Genomic DNA, 21,152 nt, shown 5'->3' with positions numbered 1-21,152 from the left:
TTACACTGTGTGAGGGGCATCATATATACTCCATAAGGGGCATAATGGGGGCATTACACTGTGTGTGGGGCATCATATATACTGCATAAGGGGCATAATGGGGGCATTACACTGTGGGGGGCATCATATATACTGCATAAGGGGCATAATGGGGGCATTACACTGTGTGGGGGGCATCATATATACTGCATAAGGGACATAATGGAGGCATTACACTGTGTGGGGTGCATCATATATACGGCATAAGGGACATAATGGGGGCATTACACTGTGTGGGGGCATTATATATACTGCATAAGGGGCATAATGGGGGCATTACACTGTGTGTGGGGCATCATATATACTGCATAAGGGGCATAATGGGGGCATTACACTGTGCGTGGGGCATCATATATACTGCATAAAGGGCATAATTGGTTCATTACACTGTGTGGGGGCATCATATATACTGCATAAGGGACATAATGGGGGCATTACACTGTGTGGGGGGCATCATATATACTGCATAAGGGACATAATGGGGGCATTACACTGTGTGGGGGCATCATATATACTGCATAAGGGGCATAATGGGGGCATTACACTGTGTGAGGGGCATCATATATACTGCATAAGGGGCATAATGGGGGCATTACACTGTGTGTGGGGCATCATATATACTGCATAAGAGACATAATGGAGGCATTACACTGTGTGGGGGGCATCATATATACTGCATAAGGGACATAATGGGGGCATTACACTGTGTGGGGGCATCATATATACTGCATAAGGGGCATAATGGGGGCATTACACTGTGTGAGGGGCATCATATATACTCCATAAGGGGCATAATGGGGGCATTACACTGTGTGTGGGGCATCATATATACTGCATAAGGGGCATAATGGGGGCATTACACTGTGTGGGGGGCATCATATATACTGCATAAGGGGCATAATGGGGGCATTACACTGTGTGGGGGGCATCATATATACTGCATAAGGGACATAATGGAGGCATTACACTGTGTGGGGGGCATCATATATACGGCATAAGGGACATAATGGGGGCATTACACTGTGTGGGGGCATTATATATACTGCATAAGGGGCATAATGGGGGCATTACACTGTGTGTGGGGCATCATATATACTGCATAAAGGGCATAATGGGGGCATTACACTGTGCGTGGGGCATCATATATACTGCATAAAGGGCATAATTGGTTCATTACACTGTGTGGGGGCATCATATATACTGCATAAGGGACATAATGGGGGCATTACACTGTGTGGGGGGCATCATATATACTGCATAAGGGACATAATGGGGGCATTACACTGTGTGGGGGCATCATATATACTGCATAAGGGGCATAATGGGGGCATTACACTGTGTGAGGGGCATCATATATACTGCATAAGGGGCATAATAGGGGCATTACACTGTGTGTGGGGCATCATATATACTGCATAAGGGGCATAATGAGGGCATTACACTGTGTGGGGGCATCATATATACTGCATAAGGGGCATAATGGGGGCATTACACTGTGTGGGGGCATCATATATACTGCATAATGGATATAATGGGGACATTACACTGTGTGGGGGGCATCATATATACTGCATAAGGGGCATAATGGAGGCATTACACTGTGTGGGGGGCATCATATATACTGCATAAGGGACATAATGGGGGCATTACACTGTGTGGGGGCATCATATATACTGAATAAGGGGCATAATGGGGGCATTACACTGTGTGTGGGGCATCATATATACTGCATAAGGGGCATAATGGGGGCATTACACTGTGCGTGGGGCATCATATATACTGCATAAAGGGCATAATGGGGGCATTACACTGTGTGGGGGGCATCATATATACTGCATAAGGGACATAATGGGGGCATTACACTGTGTGGGGGCATCATATATACTGCATAAGGGGCATTACACTGTGTGAGGGGCATCATATATACTGCATAAGGGGCATAATGGGGGCATTACACTGTGTGTGGGGCATCATATATACTGCATAAGGGGCATAATGGGGGCATTACACTGTGTGGGGGCATCATATATACTGCATAAGGGGCATAATGGGGGCATTACACTGTGTGGGGGCATCATATATACTGCATAATGGATATAATGGGGACATTACACTGTGTGGGGGGCATCATATATACTGCATAAGGGGCATAATGGAGGCATTACACTGTGTGGGGGGCATCATATATACTGCATAAGGGACATAATGGGGGCATTACACTGTGTGGGGGCATCATATATACTGCATAAGGGGCATAATGGGGGCATTACACTGTGTGGGGGCATCATATATACTGAATAAGGGGCATAATGGGGGCATTACACTGTGTGTGGGGCATCATATATACTGCATAAGGGGCATAATGGGGGCATTACACTGTGCGTGGGCATCATATATACTGCATAAAGGGCATAATGGGGGCATTACACTGTGTGGGGGACATCATATATACTGCATAAGGGGCATTATGGGGGCATTACACTGTGTGGGGGCATGATATATACTGCATAAGGGGCATAATGGGGGCATTACACTGTGTGGGGGCATCATATATACTGCATAAGGGGCATAATGGGGGCATTACACTGTGTGAGGGGCATCATATATACTGCATAAGGGGCATAATGGGGGCATTACACTGTGTGTGGGGCATCATATATACTGCATAAGGGGCATAATGGGGGCATTACACTGTGTGGGGGCATCATATATACTGCATAAGGGGCATAATGGGGGCATTACACTGTGTGGGGGCATCATATATACTGCATAAGGGACATAATGGGGGCATTACACTGTGTGGGGGCATCATATATACTGCATAAGGGGCATAATGGGGGCATTACACTGTGTGAGGGGCATCATATATACTGCATAAGGGGCATAATGGGGCATTACACTGTGTGTGGGGCATCATATATACTGCATAAGGGGCATAATGGGGGCATTACACTGTGTGGGGGCATCATATATACTGCATAAGGGGCATAATGGGGGCATTACACTGTGTGGGGGCATCATATATACTGCATAATGGATATAATGGGGACATTACACTGTGTGGGGGGCATCATATTTACTGCATAAGGGGCATAATGGGGGCATTACACTGTGTGGGGGCATCATATATACTGCATAAGGGGCATAATGGGGGCATTACACTGTGTGGGGGCATCATATATACTGCATAATGGATATAATGGGGACATTACACTGTGTGGGGGGCATCATATATACTGCATAAGGGGCATAATGGAGGCATTACACTGTGTGGGGGGCATCATATATACTGCATAAGGGACATAATGGGGGCATTACACTGTGTGGGGGCATCATATATACTGCATAAGGGGCATAATGGGGGCATTACACTGTGTGGGGGCATCATATATACTGAATAAGGGGCATAATGGGGGCATTACACTGTGTGTGGGGCATCATATATACTGCATAAGGGGCATAATGGGGGCATTACACTGTGCGTGGGGCATCATATATACTGCATAAAGGGCATAATGGGGGCATTACACTGTGTGGGGGGCATCATATATACTGCATAAGGGACATAATGGGGGCATTACACTGTGTGGGGGCTTCATATATACTGCATAAGGGGGATAATGGGGGCATTACACTGTGTGAGGGGCATCATATATACTGCATAAGGGGCATAATGGGGGCATTACACTGTGTGTGGGGCATCATATATACTGCATAAGGGGCATAATGGGGGCATTACACTGTGTGGGGGCATCATATATACTGCATAAGGGGCATCATGGGGGCATTACACTGTGTGGGGGCATCATATATACTGCATAATGGATATAATGGGGACATTACACTGTGTGGGGGGCATCATATATACTGCATAAGGGGCATAATGGAGGCATTACACTGTGTGGGGGGAATCATATATACTGCATAAGGGACATAATGGGGGCATTACACTGTGTGGGGGCATCATATATACTGCATAAGGGGCATAATGGGGGCATTACACTGTGTGGGGGCATCATATATTCTGAATAAGGGGCATAATGGGGGCATTACACTGTGTGTGGGGCATCATATATACTGCATAAGGGGCATAATGGGGGCATTACACTGTGCGTGGGGCATCATATATACTGCATAAAGGGCATAATGGGGGCATTACACTGTGTGGGGGACATCATATATACTGCATAAGGGGCATTATGGGGGCATTACACTGTGTGGGGGCATCATATATACTGCATAAGGGGCATAATGGGGGCATTACACTGTGTGGGGGCATCATATATACTGCATAAGGGGCATAATGGGGGCATTACACTGTGTGGGGGCATCATATATACTGCATAAGGGGCATAATGGGGGCATTACACTGTGTGGGGGCATCATATATACTGCATAAGGGACATAATGGGGGCATTACACTTTGTGGGGGCATCATATATACTGCATAAGGGGCATAATGGGGGCATTACACTGTGTGAGGGGCATCATATATACTGCATAAGGGGCATAATGGGGGCATTACACTGTGTGTGGGGGCATCATATATACTGCATAAGGGGCATAATGGGGGCATTACACTGTGTGGGGGCATCATATATACTGCATAAGGGGCATAATGGGGGCATTACACTGTGTGGGGGCATCATATATACTGCATAAGGGGCATAATGGGGGCATTACACTGTGTGGGGGCATCATATATACTGCATAAGGGGCATAATGGGGGCATTACACTGTGTGGGGGCATCATATATACTGCATAATGGATATAATGGGGACATTACACTGTGTGGGGGGCATCATATTTACTGCATAAGGGGCATAATGGGGGCATTACACTGTGTGGGGGGCATCATATTTACTGCATAAGGGGCATAATGGGGACATTACACTGTGTGGGGGCATCATATATACTGCATAAGGGGCATAATGGGGGCATTACACTGTGTGGGGGCATCATATATACTGCATAAGGGGCATAATGGGGGCATTACACTGTGTGGGGGCATCATATATACTGCATAAGGGGCATAATGGGGGCATTACACTGTGTGGGGGCATCATATATACTGCATAAGGGACATAATGGGGGCATTACACTTTGTGGGGGCATCATATATACTGCATAAGGGGCATAATGGGGGCATTACACTGTGTGAGGGGCATCATATATACTGCATAAGGGGCATAATGGGGGCATTACACTGTGTGTGGGGGCATCATATATACTGAATAAGGGGCATAATGGGGGCATTACACTGTGTGGGGGGCATCATATATACTGCATAAGGGGCATAATGGGGGCATTACACTGTGTGGGGGCATCATATATACTGCATAATGGATATAATGGGGACATTACACTGTGTGGGGGGCATCATATTTACTGCATAAGGGGCATAATGGGGACAATACACTGTGTGCAGCCAAGAAAGGGGCCCAGTACTATGAGAACAATCCGTTTCCTCCCTTCCTGTCTTCCATAGTTGGGTCGTATGTATATATTACAGGAAACAGAACAGAAACGTAATGATTCTTATAAAGTGGCAACAACAACCCCAAAAGCGTGTCGGTGCTGAAGGGGTTAATGTCCCCCGTGCTCAGTAATGGGGAATCTCCAACACTTACCTCCACCCGCAGAGCCGCACTCCACATATATGGCTGCTCTGTGCGCACAGGACCTGTGATGAGGTCACAGGAGGGGAGGAGTCAGGGGTCACATGATATCCAGAGTGCAGATGCTACATGGAGACTTCTCAGTCAGTGACATTCCCGCTAGAGATGAGTGACTTTGCCTTTTTTCGGGTTTCATGAAATCCGACTTTCGCAAAAGTTGGGTCGAACGAAATCGGCCGACTATAGGGAAAAGTCGGGGTCCGACTGAAACACGAATCCCAATGCAAGTCAATGGGGAAGCATAGTCGGCAGGGAGTGGAGGACAGTAAACACACCTACAGTGCCCATTTCAATGCTAACAACATCAATTCTTATTACTGAAGCTCGTCAACCTTAATTTACTTCATAATAATAGTTACGCAGTGAAAACTGGGGGTTATTTGGCTAAAGTTGTGAGGGGGTAGGGATGGCTCCAGGTTTTCGTGTGCCCTGGGCCAAAGAGTGTCAGTGCCCCCCTTTAACACATCCCACAACTCATGATGCTCCGATACGGCACAGAAATATAGGTATAGTACAATGACAAATACTTCACTGCTTACATGACATGACTGATCTAATTTAAATTGTACAATAGCTCAAAAACAGGACAGTATATTACTCCATACAGTGTAATGGCCACCACATTGTGCGCCATACAGAATAATGAGCCCCATATATTTCTCCATACCAAATAATTAGTCACATATAATGTTCCATACAGCATATGATGAGCTCCACATAATGCTCCATATATAATGGGCCCCATTTACACTGCTCCAGTACATGATGGGCCTCATGGATTCATGGATGATGCTCCAGTGTATGATGGGCTCCAATAATGCTCCATATATAATGGGCCCCATTTGTAATGCTCCAGTGTATAATGGGCCCCTTAGATGCTGCTCCAGTGTCTGATCTGCCCCATTTACAATGCTCCAGTACATAATGGGCCCTATTTTTAATTAACCCAGGCATGGTATGTGAAACGAGCTCCACGGAGTAATCTGAGGTGTGTGCTTCCACATCCTTCACTTTTGGTGTGGGTGAAGGACACAAGGAAAGGGGTTGATCCTGACCAGAAGCCTGCAGTTACGACTCAGTGCTTGCATTTTTTACAACTTCAGAAGAGGAGGCGAGAGAGCTGGAGGCTGTTTCAGCAATATAAGCCACAAGCAGTTCCTGATACTCCGGCTTTAAAAGCAGTCTACCTACTCCCAGAAAAGGGAGCCTTGCAGGCCTTCCAGAGCTTCACCATGACGCTGGCTCAACACCTCCTGCCTTAGCTGCTATTGTGTTTTTAGCACTACCAGCAGATGCACCACCACCATCACCACCATCAGTACCAGGTGGCCCTCCACGCCCACATCCACATCCTCTTCTACCATACTTCTCATGTTTTTGAATATGGAGCCAAAATACCAGCAGATATATGGTACTGTATCAGAAGCGTACAGCTCTATACAGTCTATGGATAACACTAAATCTCCGTATATATTTCATGAGGCATACACAGACGCTCACAGGCTCAGTATGGATTATCCAATAAAATAACAAGCTGAAAAAGGGTACAGTATCACCAGATACAAGGTATATAGTGTAAACATTCTGATTCTCTGTAAACATTTCAGGAGGCAGACACAAACGCTCTCAGGCCCAGTATGGATTACACAAGAATATGAAAAGCTGTAAATGGGTTATGTAACACAAGCATACAGCTGTATACAGTGTTGGGGTAATCTTAAAGTTACAAATATATTGCCGGAGTAAAGACAGACGTTTACAGGCTCAATATGGATTACACCAGAATCTAAATAGCCTAAAAGGTTACTGTATCAGAAGCGTTCTGATGTATACAGTGTTGGCCAAATTGAAATTATCGGTATATATTTCCGTAGTCACCCTCAGACACTCACTCAGTTTGGTTTTGACCATTGTAACGGGGTCTACCAAGCTGGAGTACCACTTTCAGTACCAATCTGTGTTTTCGGAGGTCCGCTCTGCGTTGGCTGGAGTCTGAATGAATGACGCTGGCTGGAATTCCTTGGTTACATGGGCGCATATAAAAGATCACTGCTTCTCCACGTATTTCCAGTCTGACAACACTTTACTCACAGGATACAGAATATATCACACAGATACAGAGGGCAGGCCAACAGAAAAGTGGCAGGCCAGACATGCATTACAAAAGCCGCAAGTGGCTGGAGCCTGCCGATGTTTACTGTGGGAATTGCAAAGGTGGGGGAGGGCGGACAAAAGGAGAATATCGTGTCCCCTCTGCCCAGGGGTGCAGCCTGTGGGCTGATGCATTAGGGACATGCATCTCACATAGAACCTATTATACATACATATAACTGCACAACATATTCTGGGTGCTGAGTGGTTCTGTAGCACGTAACACGGCTCCCCCTTTTCAGCAACGCGATCGGCATACACAGTCTGATCCTCAACGGATCAGTTTGGGGATGACCGAAGTTTATTGGGTTGGTACAAGTTCCGTTTGTCGACTTAGTTCATCGGCGTTACCGTTTTGTTTGCCGGGTCTGTGGTGGATGGTGAAGTCCAGAGGTTGTAGGGCTAAACTCCACCGCAGCAATCTGGTGTAGTCTCCGGAGACCCGATTAAGCCAGACTAGGGGATTATGGTCCGATAGGAGGGAAAACTGTCGTCCATACAAATATGGTTGCAACTTCTTGAGTGCCCATACTACCGCCAGGCACTCCTTCTCGATGGCCGCATAGCTTACTTCACGGGGCAGTAGTTTCCGACTCAGGTAAGCTACCGGGTGTTCTTGGCCGTCCGGCCCGACTTGGCTCGGTACTGCCCCCAATCCAAACATAGAAGCGTCTGTGTGAACCAGGAAACGTTTAGTTGGATCGGGTGTGGCCAATACAGGGGTATTGGTGAGGGCGTCCTATAGTTGGCGGAAGGCTTCCTCACACTCTGAGGTCCAGGTTACCTGGCGGGGTTGGTTCTTACGGGTCAGATCAGTGAGGGGCTTGGCTATGCTGCTGTAATTGGGAACGAATTTCCTGTAATACCCCGCTGTCCCTAGAAATGCCATGACCTGGTTTTTAGTGCGTGGGATGGGCCATTTGGCTATGGCCTTAATCTTGGCTGGTTCTGGTCGCTGTTTCCCACTTCCCACCCAATGCCCTAAATACTGAACCTCTGCTTTGCCCACGTGACACTTGTTTGGGTTCAGGGTGATTCCGGTCTGGTGGATCCTGTCCAATACTGTCTCTAGGGTGATTTAGATGCTCTTCCCATGTCGCACTGTAGATGGCGATGTCGTCCAGGTAGGCACAAGCATAGTCCTGGAGACCATCCAGAAGCCGGTCAGCCAGCCTTTGGAAGGTCGCCGGGGCATTCTTCATCCCGAATGGCATAACTCGAAACTGGAATAAGCTGAATGGGGTGACAAATGCCGACTTGGGAATAGCATCAGGACTAAGGGGAATCTGCCAGTAGCCTTTGCATAGATCGATGGTGGTCAAATACTTTGCCCCCACCAGCCGGTCTAACAACTCATCCACACGCGGCATGGGGTATGCATCCGTCACTGTTTTCTCATTGAGCTTACGATAGTCTACACAAAACTGTGTAGTCCCATCCTTCTTGGGCACTAACACTACGGGGGATGCCCAGGGACTATCTGACTCTTCAATGACCCCTAAACGCAGCATCTCTTGTATCTCTTGTCGCATCCCTTCTCGTACAGACTCAGGGATGCAGAAGGGGTTTTGTCGTAGGGAGGTCTGATCCTGGGTCTCAACCTTGTGTTGTGCCAGGCGAGTGTACCCCGGTCTCTCTGAAAACATCCTCTGTCGCAGCCTCAACAACGCCTCCGCCTGCTGTCTCTCCCGGGGGCCTAGATCTTCACCCAAGTGTACCCGGTCCCTTGTTTTAAACTGAGTCCTTTCCCCTAAGACATCCGGCAAGGGAAGTCTGGCTAAATCCTCTGCTTCAGGTGCACAGATGGCCACTACCTCTTCAGGGCGCTCCCGGTAGGGCTTCAGCATATTCACATGGAACATGCAGATAACCCTGGGGTCGTCACAATCGGCGACATTATAGGTTGTGTCGGCTATTTTCCCCACTAACTGGTAGGGCCCCTGCCATGCAGCTTGAAACTTATTCTGCTTAGTGGGCTCTAACACCAGGACCTTCTGTCCTATTTCCAAAGTGCGCTCTCTGGCCCTCCGATCGTACCATATGCGCTGGCGCCGCTGCGTCGCCTGCAGGTTCTCACGTACAACCTGGGTCAGCTCCTGTAGGCAGTCCCAGAATTCCAGCACATAGGGTACAATAGGTACCCCTTCTATGAGGCCCTCCCCCTCCCAGTGTTCCAGTACTAAGTCTAGGGTTCCCCTTACCCGTCTCCCGTATACCAGCTCGAACGTGGAGAACCCCGTGGATTCTTGGGGCACCTCCCGATAGACAAACAGGAGGTGTGGCAAGAATTTCTCCCAGTCCCTGTAGGTCCTGGTAAAAGTCCCAATGAGCTGTTTTAATGTCCTGTTAAAGCATTCACACAACCCATTGGTTTGCGGGTGGTACGGGGCGCTTCTAATGGACTTTACGCCGCACAGCTTAAACAGTAGGTTGGTCACCTCTGCTGTAAACTGGGTACCCTGGTCCGAGATAATCTCCCGGGGAAATCCAACCCGTGAGAAAACCTGGAGCAGGGCAGCCGCCACCGTCTCTGCCAGTATGTTAGGTAACGCAACCGCCTCTGGATACTGTGTGGCATAATCTACCACTGTCAATATATACCTTTTCCCGGACGGACTGGGTTTGGCTAACGGCCCTATCAGATCGACCGCTACTCGGCTAAATGGTTTCTCCACAATGGGGAGGGGGCGTAATTTGGCCTTGCATCGATCCCCCCTCTTGCCAATGCGCTGACAGCTGTCACAGGTCTGGCAGTACTGACGAACATCATAGGTTACCCCCGGCCAAAAGAAGTTTTGTGTCAGACGATGCCTGGTGAGACTGACGCCGAAGTGCCTGGCCAAGGGTATATCATGAGAGATTCGCAGTAACTCCTGCCTATACTTCTTGGGAACTACCAGCTGTTGTTTTATAGTGGGGCTCGTCCCTGTGTGGTGCTGCTCTGTATGTTGTGCAGTTATATGTATGTATAATAGGTTCTATGTGAGATGCATGTCCCTAATGCATCAGCCCACAGGCTGCGCCCCTGGGCAGAGGGGACACGATATTCTCCTTTTGTCCGCCCTCCCCCCACCTTTGTAATTCCCTCTTAAATTCATCTGGGGTGGCCCAAGAAATATGTCTGGCTATGGGAATATGTGTACGGCTGGGATGTCTTACCTGAGCCTCCTCTGAGTGTGATTCCGCCTCCGCAGCTCGAGCTTGTCTCCGGGTGGTCACAGGATAGGTCTCAGCCAGAGGGGCCACCGAGAATGCAGACAACATGGGCCCCAAGTCATTTCCCAGCAAGATGTCTGCAGTCAAATCCTCCATCAAGCCGACCTCAACAAGGCTATCCCCGACTCCCCAGTTCAGGTGAATCCTGGCAGTGGGCAGTCGATGTATAGCTCCCCCTGCTACACGGACTGCCACTGTCCGGTCCGTCTTCTCTTGGTCCCAGATGAGATGAGGCTTCACAAGGGTCAAAGTTGCCCCAGAATCTCTTAGTCCCTGCATATGTTTCCCATTAACCCACACAACCTGTCGATGCTGTTGTCGATTATCTGCCCGGGCTGCCTGCACGGAGTCTACTTCATGCAGCTCTTCCTCCATCTCTTCCACCCCTTGGTTAGTTGTAGCCCCCAATGCCGGGTCAGCTTCGCCTTGGTAGCAGTGTACAGCAGCCCGGCTGAAGGTAGCTGTTCCCGCCTTTGGCCACTGGGTATGCTGAGTCCGGTTGGGACATTGTCTTTGCAGGTGGCCCAGCTGACGACAGGTGTGGCATCGCGCCCCAGGGGGACTGTGGTAGGCCGGGTTTCTAGCTGGTCCCCCTACAATCTTCAGTGGTTTGGGGCCCTCCAGGTCCATGGGCGGGCCCCTAGTGACCACCTTTGATCCAGACAACTGCGGCCTCCTGGCATCATGATGTTCATCGGCCAGACGAGCGGCTTCCTCAAGAGTCGTTGGCCGCCTGTCCCGAAGCCATTCCTGTGTCTCGGGGTTTAGTCCATTAAAGAATCGTTCTAACAGGAAGAGCTGGAGGACATCCTCCTTAGTGGTTGCTTGGCTCCCTTGTACCCACTGTAGCAGTGACCACCGTAATTTACAGGCCCATTCAGCATGGGTATCGATTACGCGTTTTATAAGTCCGCGGAACTTTTGGCGGTATGCCTCTGGTGTCAGCGCATACCGGGCCAAGATCACTTCTTTGATCTACTCATAGTCCATACAGTCCTCATCAGGTACCGTGCGATAGGCGTCCGCTGCCCGGCCTGTCAGCTTGCTGGCCAGAATCTGAACCCGTTCCTCCGGCTTCACTTGATGAAGGGCACACTGCCACTCAAAGTCCTGCAGAAAGCCATCAATGTCTTCCTCTGCCTCCCCCAACTGTCGGAAGGCATTATACTGGATCTTTTTGTGGCTTACTGTTGAAGGTACCTGGTCGAAGGCCAGAGCTCCCCCTGCTCGCTGACTCTCCTCTCTCCGCTCTGCCATCTCCATCTTGGCCAGCTCCACTTTGGTCCGCTCTGCCATCTCCATCTTGTCTAGCTCTATCCTGGTCCGCTCGGCCATCTTTTCCTTCAGATCAGTACGCACATCAGCCATCACCTCTCATATGATCTCTACTGCAGGGTTTGGGCCATAGAACGCCAGTCTGTTCTTTACCTCCCTCTGGAATTCGGTCTCCTCCACATTCACATTGGGGGGCGCTGCACTGTCGTGTTCCATGATGGCTGCTATCAAATCCGCTTTTGTTTTGTTGCTGGCGATCAACCCTCGGGCTTCCACCAGATCTTTTAATGTAGTCCTCTTTAACTTCTCGTAGTTATTTTCCATTCATTCCTTTCCTCCTGTAGAAGGGGTATCATATCCCACCGCTGCCACCAAAGTAACGGGGTCTACTAAGCTGGAGTACCACTTTCAGTACCACCCCATGTTTTTGGAGGTCCGCTCTGCATTGGCTGGAGTCTGAATGAATGACGCTGGCTGGAATTCCTTGGTTACATGGGCGCATATAAAAGATCACTGCTTCTCCACGTATTTCCAGTCTGACAACACTTTACTCACAGGACACAGAATATATCACACAGATACAGAGGGCAGGCCAATAGAAAAGCGGCAGGCCAGACATGCATTACAAAAGCCGCAGGTGGCCGGAGCCTGACGATGTTTACTGTGGGAATTACAAAGGTGGGGGGAGGGCGGACAAAAGGAGAATATCGTGTCCCCTCTGCCCAGGGGCGCAGCCTGTGGGCTGATGCATTAGGGACATGCATCTCACATAGAACCTATTATACATACATATAACTGCACAACATATTCTGGGTGCTGAGTGGTTCTGTAGCACGTAACAACCATAATAAAAAATGTTGATAAAATGTCCTGGATAACAAGATAGTAAGTATATATTTTTAGGGTACAATTGAAATCTCCGTATAAATAGTCCCGTAGTCACTCTCAGATGCTTACACAGTATGGATTTGACCGTAATGCTAAATGTCGAACAAAGGTATTGTATGACAAGATACAAGCTGTATCGAGTATAGTGTAAAAATTTGTTTCTCCGATTCACCGTATATATAGAAGGCGTAACCCACACACACTCACTCACTATGGATGATGTAGGGAAGGTGGACTGACAGACAAACTAGCCTGTAGTGAGAAGCAGAGGTGTAGCGCAGTGTAGGTGTGAAACCGCTAAGATAAAGAGAAAAGGTGCAGTGTTTTAGCTTGCCCATTGGAGGCCAGTGGAGAGTGTAGGAGTGACACTGAATAACTGCCATTGGTCAGAGAAACTGTTGTGATGGTGGGCGGAGTTACCAGAACTGGAAGTATAAAAGGCTGAGGGAAGGTTCTGGAAGAGTCAGTCAGCGAAGGGAGCACAGTAAAGAGGAAGTTCTGCTGAGGAAATAGAGACAGTGGAAAGGCTCCAGAGAGGACTGACAGTTGCGGCGGCCACGGGGGGGTGGCCCAGAGGAAGGTAGCCGCAGAAGAAGACAGCCTGGGGCTATTATACGGACGTGTGCTCAGACTGGTGCATCACTGTGGTGGTTGGGCCTAGGCCAGTCACAGTGGAAGAGCCACAGAGGGCGCCACGATTATAGTTACAATGGAAGTGTAGGTATCGGGGCCTGTGTACAGAGAAATGTGAAACGGCTGTGTTGAATTGCTGTTGTCGACAGAAGGATGGGCACTAAAAACGGACCTGTTCAATACAAACTGTCTCAGTCTCGTGTTTGTCTGCGGCAAGAAGAGGGCCCCCCCCCACAGTTGGTTATCCTACAGATGAGACCTTAATACAAATTTTTGAAACAAGGTACTGTATCAGCACATACCAGGTGTGTCCAGTCTAGGGTTAAATTTCCATCTATGCTTCTGGAGTCAGACACAGACACTCACGGGCTCACTATGTATTACACCAGAATTACAAAAGTAGAAAAAGGGAAAGGTATTCATAGCGTACACCAGTATACAGTGTTGTGGTACTTTTAAATCTTCGTATATATTTCAGTCTCAGTAAGCCAGTCAAGAATATCCGCTACTGGAAACTACATGGATACAAGTATAGACGCAAAGTCGAGTGTTAGCAGAAATTTTGGAATTAATCATCAAGGGAAAACCTCCCGGTAGATGTTGCAGAGGCGATGCAGACCCTCAATTACTGTGTCTGTGGAGAAAGCAAAAAAGGTTCTATGTGAAGAAAGGATTGCTTTATCGCAGTGGCGTGGATCACCGTTACTCGTCTCCATCAAATTGTGATCACAGGGAGAGATGTTCCCATGGTCCTTACTGCCTATCATGATGTGTCTGATCATTTTGGAGTGCAAAAGTCAGAAGCCACAGGCCATAGGCGATTCTATTGGATTGGCATGAGAGGAGACATTGAAAAATGGTGGCAGGAATGTCACACGTCTGTGGCTATCACAACTGTGAAAGGTGATCATAAACCACCACTGCATCCGCTTGTAAGTTGACGTCCATTTCAAATGGTAGCCATTGATCATCTGAAGGTAGAGGCCAGCAGGACAGGCCATAGCTACATCTTAACCATCATTGATCAATACACCAAATTTCAAGTGGCCGTCCCTGTGAAGGATTTAACTGCACAGACTACACAGCGGTGGAGCAGGGAGAGGTAAGTATTGCAACTTGCAAGTGCTGTGGCCCTGACCAAGCAGGGGGGCACAATCGTGGTCGACGGTACTGGCACAGGGCCCCTCATAGTACGCTGGTGTGTCTGACGGCGAGTGGGCACTCCCACTGTCTGAGACACTGTATTGTACTATGAGGGGCCCTGTGCTATTGCCGTCGGCCATCAGTGGGCCCATCCACCTGTTCAGAGCAACGGCACTTGCCCGGGTGCGCCAGGTCTTGACCCCAGCCGTTGGGGGAGGGGTGGGCAGCCCAGTTAGGGAGGTTTAAAAATTGGCATATGTAGATGTGTTGGCTGGACATTCAGCTGCTGTAAAGGGTGTAATTGGGCAAGTCCGAGGAAGAGGAGGAAAAAACAGAGGCACTTTTCTGGTAACCTATGTGTCATCAGGAGAAGGTGGGACAAAATCCTTTGAAACCCATGCATGGTTCATTTTAATGAAGGTTAGATCATCAACATATTGGGTCGACAGACGGGTCCTTTTTTCTGTCAGGATTGATCCAGAAGCACTGAAGACTCTTTCAGATAACACACTAGCAGCAGGGCAAGCGAGCTCCTGTAAGGCATATTGTGCCAATTCAGGCCAGGCGTCCAGTTTAGAGGCCCAATAGTCAAAGGGGAATGACCTGTGAGGGATAACATCGATATGGGAGGAAAAGTAGTTTGTAACCATAGTTGACAACTGCTGCCTCCTGTCACTTTTAATCGATGCAGTATTAGCAGTCGTGTGAGCAGTACTTGAGAAATCATTCCACAACATGGTCATTAAACGCTTGTCTTCAACGCCACTTCTGCTGTGTGCACCACGAACACCTCTTCCATTGTGCCCACTACGGCTCGTGGGAGAACCAGCACCAGTGCTGTGTGCTGGGAAAGCCTCAAACGGTTTACCAGCGTTGCTTGTTTGTTTGCCAATATTATCTCTAGGTTCTCCTGTGGCATGATGTTGTGTAATTCGCCTTTGTAACGTGGATTGAGGATGCTGGCTAGCCAGTAGTCGTCATCCCTCATCATTTTGGCAATGCGGGGGTCCCTTTTTAGGATCCGCAAGGCATAATCACACATGTGGGCCAATGTTCCAGGTGTCAATGATGCACTGCCCGTGGTGGGTAGAGGAGCAGTTTCTGGCAAATCCACATCCCTACAGTCATGCACAAACACTGTCCATGACCTTGGAATGCCAACATTTTCTCTTGCCCCCTGAGAAACATCCTCCTGCCCAAAATAATCATCCCCCTCATCCTCCTCCTCTTCCTCCACCTCGTCCAGGACAGTTCCCTGACCGACCAGACAATGGCTGACTGTCATCAATGCTTCCCTCCTCCTCTTCCTCCTCCACTGCAGACGTCTGATCCTTAATGTGTGTCAAACTTTGCATGAGCTGACGCTTAAGTGGGATGCTCATGCTTATGATGGCGTCATCTGCGCTTACCAGCCATGTGCATTCCTCAAAACACTGAAGGACTTTACAGAGGTCTTTCAGCTTTGACCACTGCACACCCGACAATTCCATGTCTTCCCTCAAACTGCCTGCCCGTGTATCCGTGTGCAGGGTGGTGTTCCACCTTGTTGCAACGTCTATGATTAGGCGGTGCTTGGGGAGGTGGAGCAATCGCTGCAGCTTCTGCATACGACTGGAGTGTACGGCCGAGCGACAGATGTGCGAGCACAGTCTTCGCACATTATGGAGCAGGCGTATTAACACCGGATAATTATAAAGTAAGCACTGCACCACCAGGTTCAAAGTGTGAGCAAGGCAAGGTATGTGTGTGAGTTTTGCATGGGCTATGGCTGCCACAAAATTAGGGCCATTATCACTGGCTACCTTGCCTGCCTCAAGATGTAGACTGCCCAGCCATGACTCTGTTTGTCGCTGCAAGTAGTCAGCCAGTACCTCCGTGGTGTGTCTGTAGTCGCCCAAAGACATCATCTTTAACACAGCCTGCTGACGCTTACTACTAGCTGTTCGATAGTGGGACACCTCGAGTGCAACACTGCCAGCTGCGGATGTAGTGCTCGTGCAACTGCGCTCTGTGGACGAGCTTTCGCTGATAGACGAGGAGGAGGAGGAGCGAAAGCCTACAGCCAACTGTTTCCTATACCGTGGGCTAGGCAGCACTGTTCCACCACTGCTGTCCCCAGTGGAGCCTGCATCCACCACATTAACCCAGTGCACAGTGATGGACACGTAACGGCCCTGGGCATGCCTACTGGTCCATGCATCTGTTTTGAGGTGCACCTTTCCACTCACTGACTGTTTCAGTGCAAGGACAATGCGGTCTTTCACATACCGGTGGAGGGCAGGGATGGCTTTTCGAGAAAAGAAGTGCCGACTGGGTAGGTCATAGCGTGGGACAGCGTAGGCCATGAGGTCGCGGAAAGCTTCGCTTTCAACCAAACGGTAGGGCATCATTTCTAATTAGATTAGTTTGGCAATGTAGGCATTAAAACACAGTTTACGCGAATGAGAGGATGAGTACTTTCTTGTCCTACTCAGTGTCTGGTAGGGTGAGCTGGACTGGAGAGCTGCATATGAGGGGAAGTAGCGGTGGACCGGATGGAGTGAGAGGGGCTTGGTGATGGTATTGGTGGTGATGGCCTAGATTCAGTGTTGTGTTGCAAAACCATTGTGATTCCCTGAGTGTTTTGGCCTTGCAACAACACCTCCGCATTTAGTGCTGGTGGTGTGCTTAATGGTTGTGGTGGTCTTACAGTGGGGGTAGTGATGGAGCGTTATTGGCTACCTTCAGTCGGAGCAGGTGCACATGTGCTACCTGAGGTTTTGTAGTCCGTCCACGCTTGCAAGTGCATGTTGATTAAATGTCTAAGCATGGAACTGGTATTCTAATTTCTGAGTTGTTTACCTCGGCTAAAGGTCCTTCCGCACTTCTTACAGGTAACCTTTGCCTCATCAGTAGGATTTTGGACAAAGAAGTGCTACACTGCTCTCCTCCTACTATGGTAAACATTTTCTGGCCTTGCACGCTGTGCTAAGTTGACAGTCTGGTCAAGCTGTCCTGCAACTCTTTTAGTTTTTGTTCCACGTTTTAGGACAGCTACGGGCCTGCTAGATAACCGCTGCTGCGATGTCAATGCCTGCTGCGGATCCTTCTCCTTATCTGAGCTATTGCCAGCGCCACCCTCCTCCCCCAATGGATGCCAATTCGGGTCCAGAACTGGGTCATCCATCACCTCCTCTTCAAAGTCATCTGCACCTTCCACTTTACCTTCCCCTGTATCACCGTGTAAGGTGGTATAGCATGCGGGAAGGGGCACCTGGGTTTCATCAGGGTCAGATTCTGGCTCAATAGACTGCGAGGGGAATGTAGTGCTGTGGGTCAATGTACCAGCAGAATCATCTAGCAGTGCCGTGCATCAGTGCACTCCATGTAAGATTCATCTTGGACTGGGGAATTCAGGATTTGACTGGATAACCCAGGCATGGTATGTGAAAAGAGCTCCATAGAGTTATCTGGAGTGTGGGCTGCCGCGTTCTTAACTTTTGGTGGGGGTGAAGGACACAAGGAAAGGGGTTTATTTGACCCGAACTCTGCACTGACGACTCTGTGCTTGCAGGTTTCGACCGTTCAGAAGAGGCGGCAATAGAGCTGGTGGCTGTTTCGGCAATATATGCCAAAACCTGTTCCTGATGCTCCGGCTTTAAAAGCAGTTTTCCTACTACAAGAAAAGGCAACCTTACAGGCCTTCTTGGGCCAGAGGATGAACACCTCCTGCCTTAGCTGCTATTGTGCTTTTGCCAGAACCAGCAGATGCACCACCACCATCAGTACCAGCTGCGCCCCCCTGCCCACATCCGCAGCCTCTTCCACCATACTTCCTCAAGTTTGGGAAAATGTACCAAAAATACCAGCAGAGAGATGGTACTGTATGAGGAGCGTCCAGCTGTGTAAGGTGTATTGAACAAATTAAATCAACGTACATATTATGTTAGTCACAGACGCTCTCACAGTAGGTATTGGACCGTAATCCAACAAGCAGATATACGGAACTGTATCACAAGTGTACAGCTGTATATGATTTTTGTGCAACTAACAATCTCCGTATATGTATTTATGGAGTGTCACACACACACACTGACTCTGTATAGATGTGACTGTAAAGCGAACGGCAGATATACAATACTGTTGGAGAATCGGACAGCTCAATACGATGTGTGTAAGGAAAATTGTCAAGCTCCGTGTATGTGTATACGGACTGACACACGCTGTCTCTGTCTAGTTTACACCGTAATCAAACATCAGATATACGAAACTGTTTGAAAAACGGACATGTCTCTAAGGTGTAGGTCTGGAAAAACGGAAGAACTCCTCGTTTTTTTTTCCAGAGTCACACACAGGTAGCTTCTATTTGTCCGTGCTAGAAGGCGGTACGCGGTAGTGTGTGAGGAGCGTACACCGCTACACGGTGTGTGAAAAAATGAACGCTCAGTAACTCACCAGGACAAGATAATAAAATTTGGAGTGCTTTGAAAAAAGCAGTTTGAACAGCAGTGTGCACACAGCAATGCAACTATCAGGTAGCCTTAAAAGGCAGCCTAATCACCACCAGCGCTGCTGCACACAACTAAAATCCTCCCCTTTCACTGCACACTAACTGTACAGTGAAAAGCGCTATCAGCAGAAGCAGTTTTTTTTCCTCTTCCCTGCCTAATGCTCTCCCTGTTCAGAATCAGCAGCACCTCTCCCTATTGTAAGATCGGCAGAAGTAAGATGGCGGTTGGCGTTCACAGCCTTTTATACCCACTGTGACGCCACACAAAGCCAGCCAATCACTTCAATGCCCTTCTCTAAGATGGTGGTGGCCGCTGAGCATGTCATCGCGTTGCCCACAGTGTGCGTCCTCCATCATAGTGTGAGAAAAGGCGCTGAAAGCATCATTTGAAACGCAACTTTGGCGCGCTGATCGGCGACCTCATGGCTGACCTCACGGTAGGGTCGGGTTTCGATCGGCGAAACCCAACTTTGGCGAAAGTCGGCGATTTTTGAATCTGACTGGCCTGTTTTGCTCAACTCTAATTCCCGCCATTATTTCCCCTCACTACTGGCACAATTACCCCGCGCCGCCTTTTCTACACAGTGTTATGTGTGGAATGTAACGTGTGATTTCTTTGCTTGGAGACAAATAGACCCCACACATGATGGAATTATCACCAGTTACCGAACGTCTACTATATGGTGGCATATGATTGTGCTATCGCCTCCATACCAGGAGTGAAAATGCCAAAATCTCATTTTTTTAACCCCTTCCAGAGTCCAGCTGAGGCTCATATATGTCCATCCACCTCTCCAGTCACCGTGGGGTTTTTTTTGTTGTTAAAAGGAACCTGTCACCTCATTTTTTCACAATAAGATGTGGCCACTGCCTTTCGGGGCTTATCTACAGTATTCTGTAATGCTGCAGATAAGCCCCTGATCTGACCTGAAAGTTAATTAAAACAAGTTTTATTATACTCACCCGGGAGCTGTCCGGTCCGATTGGTGCCGCAGGTCCGGCGCCTCCCATTTTCTTGCAATGTCGTCGTCCTGCTCGCTTCGTGTCGCGCTCCTGCTGTTGAGGGCAGAGCAGAGTACTGCAGTGCGCAGGCAGCGGGAAAGGTCAGAGAGGCCCAGCACCTGCGCACTGCAGTACTCTGCTCAGTACGCCTGCGCAGGAGCACGATTCCTGGAACTTTTCAACCTTTTCCCACATATCATGCTTCAAACATAAAGATACCAAATGTAAATTTTTGGTGAAGAATCAAAAACAAGTGGAACACAATTGTGAAGTTGAACGAAATGTACTGGTTATTTTAAATTTTTGTAGAAATTCAAAAACTGAAAAGTGGGGCGTGCAATATTATTAACTTAATACTTTGTTGCGCCACCTTTTGCTGCCATTACAGCTGCAAGTCGCTTGGGCTATGTCTCTATCAGTTTTGTACATTGACAGACTGAAATTCTTGCCCATTCTTCCTTGGCAAACAGCTCGAGCTCAGTGAGGTTGGATGGAGATCGTTTGTGAACAGCAGTTTTCAGCTCTTTCCACAGATTCTTGATTGGATTCAGGTCTGGACATTCTAACACCTGGATACATTTATTTGTGAACCATTCCATTGTAGATTTTGCTTTATGTTTGGGATCATTGTCTTGCT

General features: G+C 48.6%; 1 protein-coding gene across 10 annotated transcripts in view; it reads right to left on the bottom strand.

The window, feature by feature from the left end:
* Window positions 1-21,152, bottom strand: part of LOC141047087 (uncharacterized) — a 503,667-nt gene that overhangs the window by 211,058 nt on the left and 271,457 nt on the right. The gene's annotated exons all lie outside the window — the stretch shown is intronic.

The sequence above is a fragment of the Dendrobates tinctorius genome, unplaced genomic scaffold (genome assembly GCF_039654945.1).
Source record: "Dendrobates tinctorius isolate UK_male_01 unplaced genomic scaffold, ASM3965494v1 ptg000126l, whole genome shotgun sequence".
Taxonomy (NCBI): domain Eukaryota; kingdom Metazoa; phylum Chordata; class Amphibia; order Anura; family Dendrobatidae; genus Dendrobates; species Dendrobates tinctorius.
The sequence above is the reverse complement of the archived record's forward strand: the minus strand, read 5'-3'. Positions and strand labels throughout refer to the sequence as shown.